Genomic DNA, 11328 nt, shown 5'->3' with positions numbered 1-11328 from the left:
TAAGAGTGTGAATGAGTGATTAAGTCTGTGTGAGTGTAAGAGTGTGTGTGGAAGAGTAAGTGATTTAGTGTGTGGTTGAGTATGTGAGTGGGTAAGAGAGTGAGTTTGTAAGAGGGAGACGGTGTGCATGAATGAGTGTGTGCCATTGAGTGTGTGATTGAGTGAGCATGAGGTAGTGAGTGTTCGAGTTAGTGCATGAGTGTGAGTGAATGAGTTAGTGAGTGTGTGTAAGGATGTGTGTGACAGAGTCAGTGTGTAATTGAGTGAGTGTAAGAGTGAGATTTAGTGAGTACGAGTGTGCGAGTGAGTATGTGTGTCCAAAAGTGAGAGTAGGTGAGTGTAAGAGTGAGAGTGAATGTGTGAAAATGTGTGCGTAAGAGTGAGTATAAGAGTGACTGAGTGTGGAAGTGTGTAAGTGTGAGTGTGAATTATAGTGAGTATGTGTTAGTGTGAGTGTGTGTGGAAGAGTGAGTTTGAATCAGTGAGTGAGCCTGAGTGAGTGTGTAAGAGTGAGCGAGTTAGTGTGTGAGTGGGCATGTAAGTGTGAGTAACTGAATGTGTAAGTGAGTGAGTGAATATCTGAGAGTGAGTGTGTGTTAGCGTATGGGAGTGAGTGTATCAGAGTGAGTGAATGAGTGTGTGAGTGACAGTGCATGTGAGTGAGTGTGAAGGTGAGTAAGAGTATGTAAGAGTGAGTGTGTGTGAGCGAATGTGTAAGAGTGAGTGTTTAAGTGTGAGTGAGTGTGGAAGAGTGTGAGTGAGTGGGAGACTGAGGGAGTGTAGGAATGAGTGAGTGCCTGTGTACGAGTGAGTTTCTGTGTACAGGTGAGTGTGTAAGAGTGAATGAGGGTGTGTAAGTGTGAGTGAGTGTGTGTGAGTGAGTGATTGTGTAAGAGTGAGTGAGTGCGTAAGAGTATATTTGTAAGAGTGTGAGTGAGTGTGTATGAGTGAGTTAAATCTAACCCCTCGATTAGATTCCAGTCTGTAACTCACTCCCGGGTATCTGTTATTCTATATATAAACCATCCTGAACCCCTCGATTAGATTCCAGTCTGTAACTCACTCCCGGGTATCTGTTATTCTATATATAAACCATCCTGAACACCTCGATTAGATTCCAGTCTGTAACTCACTCCCGGGTATCTGTTATTCTATATATAAACCATCCTGAACCCCTCGATTAGATTCCAGTCTGTAACTCACTCCCGGGTATCTGTTATTCTATATATAAACCATCCTGAACCCCTCAATTAGATTCCAGTCTGTTACTCACTCCCGGGTATCTGTTATTCTATATATAAACCATCCTGAACCCCTCGATTAGATTCCAGTCTGTAACTCACTCCCGGGTATCTGTTATTCTATATATAAACTATCCTGAACCCCTCGATTAGATTCCAGTCTGTAACTCACTCCCGGGTATCTGTTATTCTATATATAAACTATCCTGAATCCCTCGATTAGATTCCAGTCTGTAACTCACTCTTGGGTATCTGTTACTCTGTATATAATCTATCCCGAAGCCCTCCATTAGATTCCAGTCTGTAACTCACTCCCGGGTATCTGTTATTCTATATATAAACCATCCTGAACCCCTCGATTAGATTCCAGTCTGTAACTCACTCCCGGGTATCTGTTATTCTATATATAAACTATCCTGAACCCCTCGATTAGATTCCAGTCTGTAACTCACTCCTGGGTATCTGTTATTCTATATATAAACCATCCTGAACCCCTCGATTAGATTCCAGTCTGTAACTCACTCCCGGGTATCTGTTATTCTATATATAAACTATCCTGAACCCCTCGATTAGATTCCAGTCTGTAACTCACTCCTGGGTATCTGTTATTCTATATATAAACCATCCTGAACCCCTCGATTAGATTCCAGTCTGTAACTCACTCCCGGGTATCTGTTATTCTATATATAAACTATCCTGAACCCCTCGATTAGATTCCAGTCTGTAACTCACTCCTGGGTATCTGTTATTCTATATATAAACTATCCTGAACCCCTCGATTAGATTGCAATCTGTAACTCACTCCTGGGTATCTCTTATTCTGTATATAATCTATCCCGAAGCCCTCCATTAGATTGCAGTCTGTAATTCATTCCCAGATATAATTTAATCTGTGTATTCACCAACGATATGCCGGACTGAGATGAGGAGGAATTTTGTCACTCAGATGGTGGTGAATCCTGGGAATTCTCTATCCCAGAGGGATGTGGAGACTCCGTCATTGAACCGGCTCTAGACTGCGATTGATGGGTCAGTAAGAGGCACGGGGATAGGGCAGGAACACGGTGTTGAAATGGAAGAAGCTCCATGATCATATTGACTGGTGGAGCGAGCTGGAAGGGCTGAATGGTTCAGGCCTGCTCCTCTTCCTTGTGGTCTGTTATTGCTAATTATTTCTATGTTTATCTATTTAAGATTATCCGGAAAAGTGGGATGCGAATGAATTCTGCATCGTTTTTGATTTGGATATTGGAATAATCATCATTTGGGGTAAGTTCTGTTATGTTGATAATTCCCTATCTTCTTTAAAAATAAAACCCTTCCTTTGGAAACATTGCCTCATTCCCTCTACTTGCTGTAAATATCCTGGCAGCTTCTGTTGTGGAAATTGTAGAGGAACATTTATTCCATTTGTAACCCCACGCTGTACCTGTCCTGGGAGTGTTTGATAGGGACAGTGTAGAGGGAGCTTTACTCTGTATCTAACCCCGTGCTGTACCTGTCCTGGGAGTGTTTGATGGGGACAGTGTAGAGGGAGCTTTACTCTGTATCTCGCCCCGTGCTGTACCTGTCCTGGGAGTGTTTGATGGGGACAGTGTAGAGGGAGCTTTACTCTGTATCTAACTCCTTATTCATGGGTCACTAAACGCTAGCGTGTGGGTCCATTAAGCAATCAGGAAGGCCAATGGTACGTTAACTTTCATCGCTCGGGGTTATTAGTACAGGGTTTAAGATGACTTGCTGCAATTGTACAGAGCCTTGGTCACAACACACCTGGACCATTGTGTAGAGTTTTGTTCTCCATATCTAAGGAAGGATATACTTGCTGTAGAAGGAGTGTAACGGAGATTCACCAGACGAATCCCTGGGATGGTGAAGTTGTCTGATGAGGAGAGATTGAGGAAAATGTACCTGTGTTCCCGAGAGTGCCGAAAAATGAGAGGTGATCTTGAAACATACACAATTCACACGGGGCATCACAAGATAGATGTCGGTTGGATGATCTCCGACTGGTGAGATTAGAACCAGGGGGAGGGGGCACAGTCTCAAACCATAAGACCATAAACATAGAAGCAGAATTAGGCCACTCGGCCCATCGAGTCTGCTCCGCCATTCAATCATGGCTGATATGCCAGAATTAGGGCAGCACGGTAGCCTTGTGGATAGCACAAATGCTTCACAGCTCCAGGGTCCCAGGTTCGATTCCGGCTTGGGTCACTGTCTGTGCGGAGTCTGCACATCCTCCCGTGTGTGCGTGGGTTTCCTCCGGGTGCTCCGGTTTCCTCCCACAGTCCAAAGATGTGCAGGTTAGGTGGATTGACCATGATAAATTGCCCTTAGTGTTCAAAATTGCCCTTAGTGTTGGGTGGGGTTACTGGGTTATGGGGATAGGGTGGAGGTGTTGACCTTGGGTGTGGTGCTCTTTCCAGGAGCTGGTGCAGACTCGATGGGCCGGGTGGCCTCCTTCTGCACTGTAAATTCTATGAAATATTTTTCTAATTCCCATTCTCCTGTCTTCTCTCCATAACCCCATATCCCCTTATTGATCAAGAACCTATCTATCTCTGTCTTTGAGATACTCAGTGATTTGGCCTCCACACCCTTCTGCGGCAAAGAGTTCCACAGATTCACCATCCTCTGGCTGAAGAAATTCCTCCTCATCTCTGTTTTAAAGGATCGTCCCTTTACTCTGAGATGGTGTCCTCTGCTTCTAGTTTTTCCTACTAGTGGAAACATCCTCTCCATGTCCACTCTATCCAGGCCTTGCAGTATCCTGTAAGTTTCAATAAGATCCCCCCCTCATCCTTCTTAACTCCAACGAGTACAGACCCAGTGTCCTCAACCATTCCTCATACGACAAGTTCTTCATTCCAGGGATCATTCTTGTGAACCTCCTCTGGACCCTTTCCAAGGCCAGCACATCCTTCCTTAGATACCGGGCCCAAAACTGCTCACAATACTCCAAATGGGGTCTGACCAGAGCCTTATACAGCCTCAGAAGTACATCCCCGGTCTTGTATTGTCACCCTCTTGACGCGAATGCTCAGAATCAGGAGTGGACCATTGCAGACTGAGATGAGGGGGAATTTCTTAATTCAGAGGGTGGAGAATCTTTGGAATTCTCTGATCCAGAGGGTTGTGGAAGCTCAATCGTTGAGCATGTTCCAGACACAACTCGACTGTGTATAATAAAATAGGAATGTGTGTGTGAGTGTGCGTGCGTCTGTGCGTGCCAGGATCTGTTTGAATGGTGGAGCAGACTCGATGGGCCAAATCGCCTACACCTGCTCATATTTTCCTTTGAGACTTAAATGCGTACACAGACACAAGTTCACAGATACACACACACATGCGCGTGCACACACTGACTGATACATACACGGCAACAGATACATACACACACACACACACATGCGTGCATAGACACATATATATTAGCCATTTAAGACAATTTGATAGAATGCTACACATCCTAGTTTGCCGATGACACCAAACATTAGACAGCGTTGTAAACAGCACAGCTGGAAACATCAAATTGCAGGGAAATATTATCGTTTTGGCAGTTGACTGAACTGTGGACGTGTTTCTGTGTCGGGAAATGTAAGATGATGTATTTTAGACTTAAAAAGAATAGAACCGTGATCTTTATAAATGATGAGAAGACAGAAACAGTGGAAGTTTAAACTGGACAGATATTTCACAGCTGGATTCACACAATACAGACAGCAATGTGTCGTAGATTTTGGAAGTGCCACAAATGTTGTCCAGTGCAGTGCAAGGCGTACCTCAATGTTTCAGTCTTACTGAGAAACTGTCAGCCCACAGGACAACATTTCTGTATAATAGGATTGAAGCATAAGTTCAAATAGTTTTGTTTCAAAGTTTAAAATAACCTGTCATTTTTCTGTGCAGCTTTTGGAATCTGTCAGTGGAATTTAGGTTATACAGGCAAGTGTTAACAAGAGTATTGGGAACTGATTAGAAGTTTTGATGGAGATAATCCTGCATTATGGAAATGTGTGAGGTCTATTTAGGGTTGGGGAATGGATTGATGATCAAAGCATGTCGTTTTTTGTTATCTTCATCAGACTGACAGCCTTGAAGATTCACAACTTCCATGTGCTGAGAAAAAGGATTGATTAACCAAGGCCTATTATTCAAATACTTCAGTCAAGTAACAAAACAACAGTAACAGAGAATATACAAACAGAGACAAGCAGACACCTGTAATCGGAGCTTAAACTTCATGTTTAAATGTGAAGGGCTGAAATAAACATGAGTCCACCCTGGGATTCGGTGCAATTTGAGTTCTGTTTTTCCAAAAAATAAAAATAACTATCTGCAATGAAAAATTCCTTGGACAGGACAGAGGGATTTTGACTCTGTATTTAAGCCCAGACAGTATTTGGGTTGTGAGTGTTTGATGGACAGTATAGAAGAAGCTTCACTCTGAAACACTGGAATTTAGTTTAAGGGGTGATTTAATCACATGCTTCAGAACAATAATTGATATTGTACGTCTCGTGTGTGTCTCAGTGTCAGCTGTGAAACATGCACAGCACAATCTCATCCTGTTTCTGTGTGTCTCTCTCTCTCTGAAATTAGCTGGTCCATTTCCTAAATAACCACTGACTAGATTTCAAAAGGGTTCCATTGCCTGTGTAGCAGTTTGTGATACCCAAAGGTTATGAAAAGTGCTTTAGAAAAGTCTGTCCGCAAGCTGTTGTGAGGATGTTCAGAGTCAGCGTGTGACTTGGGTCACACACAGGCCAGATACACCTCTCCAAGTTAAAGGTGGAGAATGGATCTCGCTCCATTTCATAGATCATCATCGAATTTGAAAAATGAAAATGAAAAAATGAAATGAAAATCACTTATTGTCACAAGTAGGCTTCAAATGAAGTTACTGTGAAAAGCCCCTAGTCGCCACATTCCGGCGCCTGTTCGGGGAGGCTGTTACCGTGCAGAAGGAGGCCATTCGGCCCATTAAGTTGCACCGGCTCTTGGAAAGAGCACCCTACCCAAGGTCAACACCTCCACCCTATCCCCATAACCCAGTAACCCCACCCAACACCAAGGGCAATTTTGAACACTAAGGGCAATTTATCATGGCCAATCCACCTAACCCGCACATCTTTGGACTGTGGGACGAAACCGGAGCACCCAGAGGAAACCCATGCAGACACGGGGAGGATGTGCAGACTCCGCACAGACAGTGACCCAAGCCGGAATCGAACCTGGGACCCTGGAGCTGTGAAGCAATTGTGCTATCCACAATGCTACCGTGCTGCCCTGAAAGATGTATTTGAAAGATGTATTGACCCAGCCTGTCTGAGTTTGTGTCTGTGTGTGAGTTTGTGTTTGTCTGTATACGTGTTTGTGTGTCTGGGGTGGGGGGGGGGTTGTTTGTGTGACTCTTTGTGCGGCACGATAGCACAGTGGGTAGCACTGTGGCTTCGCAGCTCCAGGGTCCCGGGTTCGATTCCTGGCACGTTCTCCCTGTGTCTGCGTGGGTTTCCTCCGGGAGCTCCGGTTTGCTCCCACAAGTCTGAACGACGTGCTGTTGGGTAATTTGGGCATTCTGAATTCTCCCTCCGTGTACCCGAACAGGCGGCGGAATGTGGCGACTAGGGGCTTTTCACAGTAACCTCATTGCAGTGTTAATGTAAGCCTACTTGTGACAATAAAGCTTATTATACATGGTAGTCCCACAGGCTCTTACCCTGGCTACATGGTAGTCAGCTCTCCAAAAGGGTTAATTGTAGTGTCCACAGCAGTATGGTGTAATGTAGTATTAACTGGGACAAGAGCTTATAGTATAAACAGTGACTGGGTTAACTGCAGTGATCACTGGGAAAGGAGCTAATGTGTTTAAATAGAGATGAGAACGGTTATATATTACAAGATAATATTCACAATGACATTCTCTAATGCAATAATATTTCAGACATAGTGTAGAGCAGCATTTACAGCAACTGATGCTGCCAGGAAATAAATTGATCCAGGGCTTTGTATCGGATTATTAAAATAGGTTATTGATTAAGGTGGTCTAGTCGCTAAGGCAGGCTCGATCAGCTGAATGGCCCATTACTGTTCCTATGTACCTCTCCTGGGAGTGGTTGATGGGGCAGTGTAGAGGGAGCTTTACTCTGTATCTAACCCCGTGCTGTACCTGTCCTGGGAGTGTTTGATGGGGAGAGTATACAGGGAGCTTTACTCTGTATCTAACCCTGTGCTGTACCTGTCCTGGGAGTGTTTGCCAGGGACAGTGTAGAGGAATCTGTGTCTAACCCCATGATGTACCTTTGCTGGTCGTGTTTGACGGAATTTCAAAATCTCAAATAAATGTCTTCTATTAGTTTCTCCATCTCTCTGTTTCTGCTTCTCTCTCTGTCTGCCTGGGAATATTGTCAAAACAAAATCCACGATCAGCAGTCAGCCATTTTAAGTTACTTAATGGTGGCCATTTTAGGTGAGCACAGCACAGTCATTTCTGACATTTGTACACATTGGTATAACAAAATACTGATGGAAAGTGTCTGATTTAAACAGTGATTTGTTGGGGAATGTGGATATAGAAAGGGAGCTGGTTGTCCTTGTACACCAGTCACTGAAAGTGGAGAGGGGGGTGCAGCAAGCAGTTAAGAAGGCCAATGATATGTTGGCCTTCATTGAAAGAGGGATTTGAGTTCATAAGTGGAGATGTCTTACTGCAGTTACACAAGGCCTTGGTGAGAGCATACCTGGAGTATTGCGTACAGTTTCGGTCGCCCTAACTAAGAAAGGATATAGTTGCCAGAGAGGGAGTGCAGCGGAGGGTCAATCGGCTGATAGGGAGGTTGCCGGACTGTCCTACAAGGAGAGATTGGTTTGACTGTGGCACAGTGGTTAGCACTGCTGCCTCACAGTGACCCGGGTTAAATTCCGGCCTTGTGTGACTGATTATGTGGAGTTGGCAGTTTCTCCCCGTGTGTGCGTGGGTTTCCTCCGGGTGCTCCGGTTTCCTTCCACAGTCCAAAGATGTGCAGGCCAGGTGGAATGGTCCTGCTAAATTACCCCTTAGTGTCCAAGAAAGATTGTTTAGATTAGGTTAAGGAGTTATTGGGATAGGGCGGGTGACTGAGTTTACATAGAATGCTGTGTCAGAGGGTTGGTGTAGATTCGATGGGCAGAATGGCCTCCCTCTGCATTGTAGGGATTCTATGATTGTGCCTGTATTCACTAGAGCCGAGAAGGATGAGAGGAGATGTTGGCCGTGCTAAATTGCCCCTTAGTGACCCAAAGGTTAGGTGGTGTTACTGGGGTTATTTGGAGAGGCTGGAGGCGTGGGCTTGGGTAGGGTGCTCTCTCCGAGGGCCAGTGCAGACTCGATGGGCCAAATGGCCTACTCCTGCAATGTATATTCTATGATTCTGTGAGCTCTGATTGAAATGTATTACATTCCGACAGCGCTGTTCAGACTATACACAGGGATGGTGATTTCCACGTTGTACTGCCTCTGCCATGTCTTGGGAGTGATCATGGAGACAGTGTAGAGGAAACTTTACCCAGTATCTAACCCCGTGTTGTACCTGTACTGGGAGTGTTTGATGGGGACAGTGTAGAGGGAGCTTTACTCTGTATACATCATCGTACTGTAGCTGCCCTGGGAATGGGGACAGTGTAGAGGGATGTGTAATCTGTATCTAACCCCATGATGTACTTTTGCTAACAGTGTTTGATGGAGATTCTGAATCTTGAATTAATGTATTCTGTATTCTCCCCATCTTCTCTGTCTCTGCATCTCTCTATCTCTCTCTCTGGGAATCTGTCTAAACAAATCCACGATCAGCAGTCAGCCATTTTAAGTTACTTAATGGTGGCCATTTTATGTGAGCACAACACTGAGACAATTCGGACAGTTGTCCAAGTTAGTGTCAAACAAAAACTGAAGGAAAGAGTCAAATTTAAATGGTGATATGTTGGGCAATGTGGATGTACAAAGGGAGCTTGTACACCAGTCACTGAAAGTGGAGAGGGGGGTGCAGCGGAGGGTCAATTGGCTGATAGTGAGATTGCCGGACTGTCCTAGGAGGAGAGATTGGTTCAATAGGGCCTGAACGAGCCCTGTTTCTCCAACCTAACCCTGGAGATCAAATCCCACATTCCTGGTGATTTCTCCACTCTCAAAGATGGAAAGATATTGACCAAGTTTAAAGCAGAGATTGACTGATTTCTAAATCCCAAGACATAAAGGGACATGGGGATAGTGTTGGGGAAAAGACATTGAAGTGAAGATATTTCACAGCTGGATTCACAGAATAGAGACAGCAAAGTATCTTAAATGTTGGAAGAGCCACAAATGTCAAACGTTTGGGAAATGATTGGAAACAGTTTGGACTGAGATCTCCTCAGTGACCTGTGTGCAGACCCTACCCCCGACTTTCTGTCAGGAATGTCCCCCTCGGTGTGGTTCCTGTGTCTGCTAAGGAAGACACTTGTCCTGTCTATGGTTATGTTAATTCAGCAGTCAACAAGAGATTCAGCAATGTCCTGTCATTATTTCTGTCTTTGTTTGACAAATGTTTCCCTCTGAGTTTCTGACATGTTTGGAATGACCATTCGTCTGTCGCCTTAGGAAGGCTTTCCATAGAATGAGTAAAAACCAGCAAGAAATCACAGAATGTGAGTTAAACACAACTTCATTTCTGCCTCCATTTTACGAGAAGATTCCTTTTAAAAAAAAATACATTTTACTAAAGTTTTTCGATCAAAAAGAATTTTCCATTTTTACAACTTAGTAACAAAATGTACATTGACCGTTATTTAAACAATATATTAAACTAACAACAAGTGCAGAAAAAGAACAAGAAAAAAGCAATAATAATACTGAAAAAATAAATATAAACAACTAGCATAGAAAGAAAAAAACAAAAAACCCCAAATACAGAATACACCCCCCCCCCCCTCCACCCTGGGTTGCTGCTGCTGTCTTTCCTGTTTTCCCTTATCGCATTGCGAGATAGTCAAGGAACGGTTGCCACCGCCTGGTGAACCCCTGAGCCGAACCTCTTGGTGCGTATTTGATTCGCTCCAATTTTATAAACCCTGCTATGTCGTTTATCCAGGCCTCCACGCCCGGGGGTTTAGCTTCTTTCCACATAAGTAGAATCCTTCGCCGGACTACTCGGGACGCAAAGGCCAAAACATCGGCCTCTCTCGCCTCCTGCACTCCCGGCTCTTCTGCAACCCCAAATATAGCTAACCCCCAGCTTGGTTCGACCCGGACCCCCACCACCTTTGAGATCACTCTTGCCACACCCACCCAGAACCCATGCAATACCGGGCATGACCAAAACATGTGGGTGTGGTTCGCCGGGCTTCCCGCGCACCTATCCTCCACTCCAAAAAATCTACTCAGCCTTGCTCCCGTCATATGCGCCCTGTGTAGAACCTTGAATTGGATCAGGCTAAGCCTGGCACACGAGGACGAGGAATTTACCCTGCTTAGGGCATCTGCCCACAGCCCCTCCTCAATCTCTTCCCCCAGCTCTTCCTCCCATTTACCCTTCAGCTCCTCTACCATCGTCTCCCCCTCGTCTCTCATTTCCCTGTATATATCGGTGCCTTTACCTTCACCGACCCATGCTCCCGAAATCACTCTGGCCTTGGTCCCTTCCGCCGGGAGCTGCGGAAATTCCCTCACCTGTTGCCTCGCAAATGCCCTCACTTGCATATATCGGAAGGCATTCCCAGGTGGCAACTCGTATTTTTCTACCAATGCTCCCAGACTCGCGAATGTCCCGTCTAAGAACAAGTCCTTCAACTTCCCAATTCCTGCTCGCTGCCAAGATTGAAATCCCCCATTTTTCCTCCCCGGGACGAACCTGTGATTGTTCCTTATCGGGGACCACACCGAGGCACCCGTCACTCCCCTATGTCGTCTCCACTGCCCCCAAATCTTCAAAGTCGCCACCACCAATGGGTTTGTGGTGTATTTTTTCGGGGAGAACGGTAACGGCGCCGTCGCCAGTGCTTTTAAACTTGTTCCCTTACAGGACGCCATCTCCAGCCTTTTCCACGCCGTCCCTTCTTCTTCCCTCATCCA

At 45.2% G+C, this 11328-nt stretch overlaps 1 long non-coding RNA gene across 1 annotated transcript; it reads left to right on the top strand.

Moving 5' to 3' along the window:
* Positions 1 to 2334: 2334 nt before the first annotated feature.
* Positions 2335 to 5533, top strand: LOC140410205 (uncharacterized). The gene is made up of 2 exons (XR_011940558.1): positions 2335 to 2510; positions 5330 to 5533. It is a non-coding gene; the product is annotated as an uncharacterized lncRNA (long non-coding RNA).
* The last annotated feature ends 5795 nt before the right edge of the window (positions 5534 to 11328 follow it).

Source organism: Scyliorhinus torazame, chromosome 4 (assembly GCF_047496885.1).
Source record: "Scyliorhinus torazame isolate Kashiwa2021f chromosome 4, sScyTor2.1, whole genome shotgun sequence".
In the NCBI taxonomy this organism is placed as follows: domain Eukaryota; kingdom Metazoa; phylum Chordata; class Chondrichthyes; order Carcharhiniformes; family Scyliorhinidae; genus Scyliorhinus; species Scyliorhinus torazame.
This window is presented reverse-complemented; position numbering and strand designations above follow the sequence as displayed.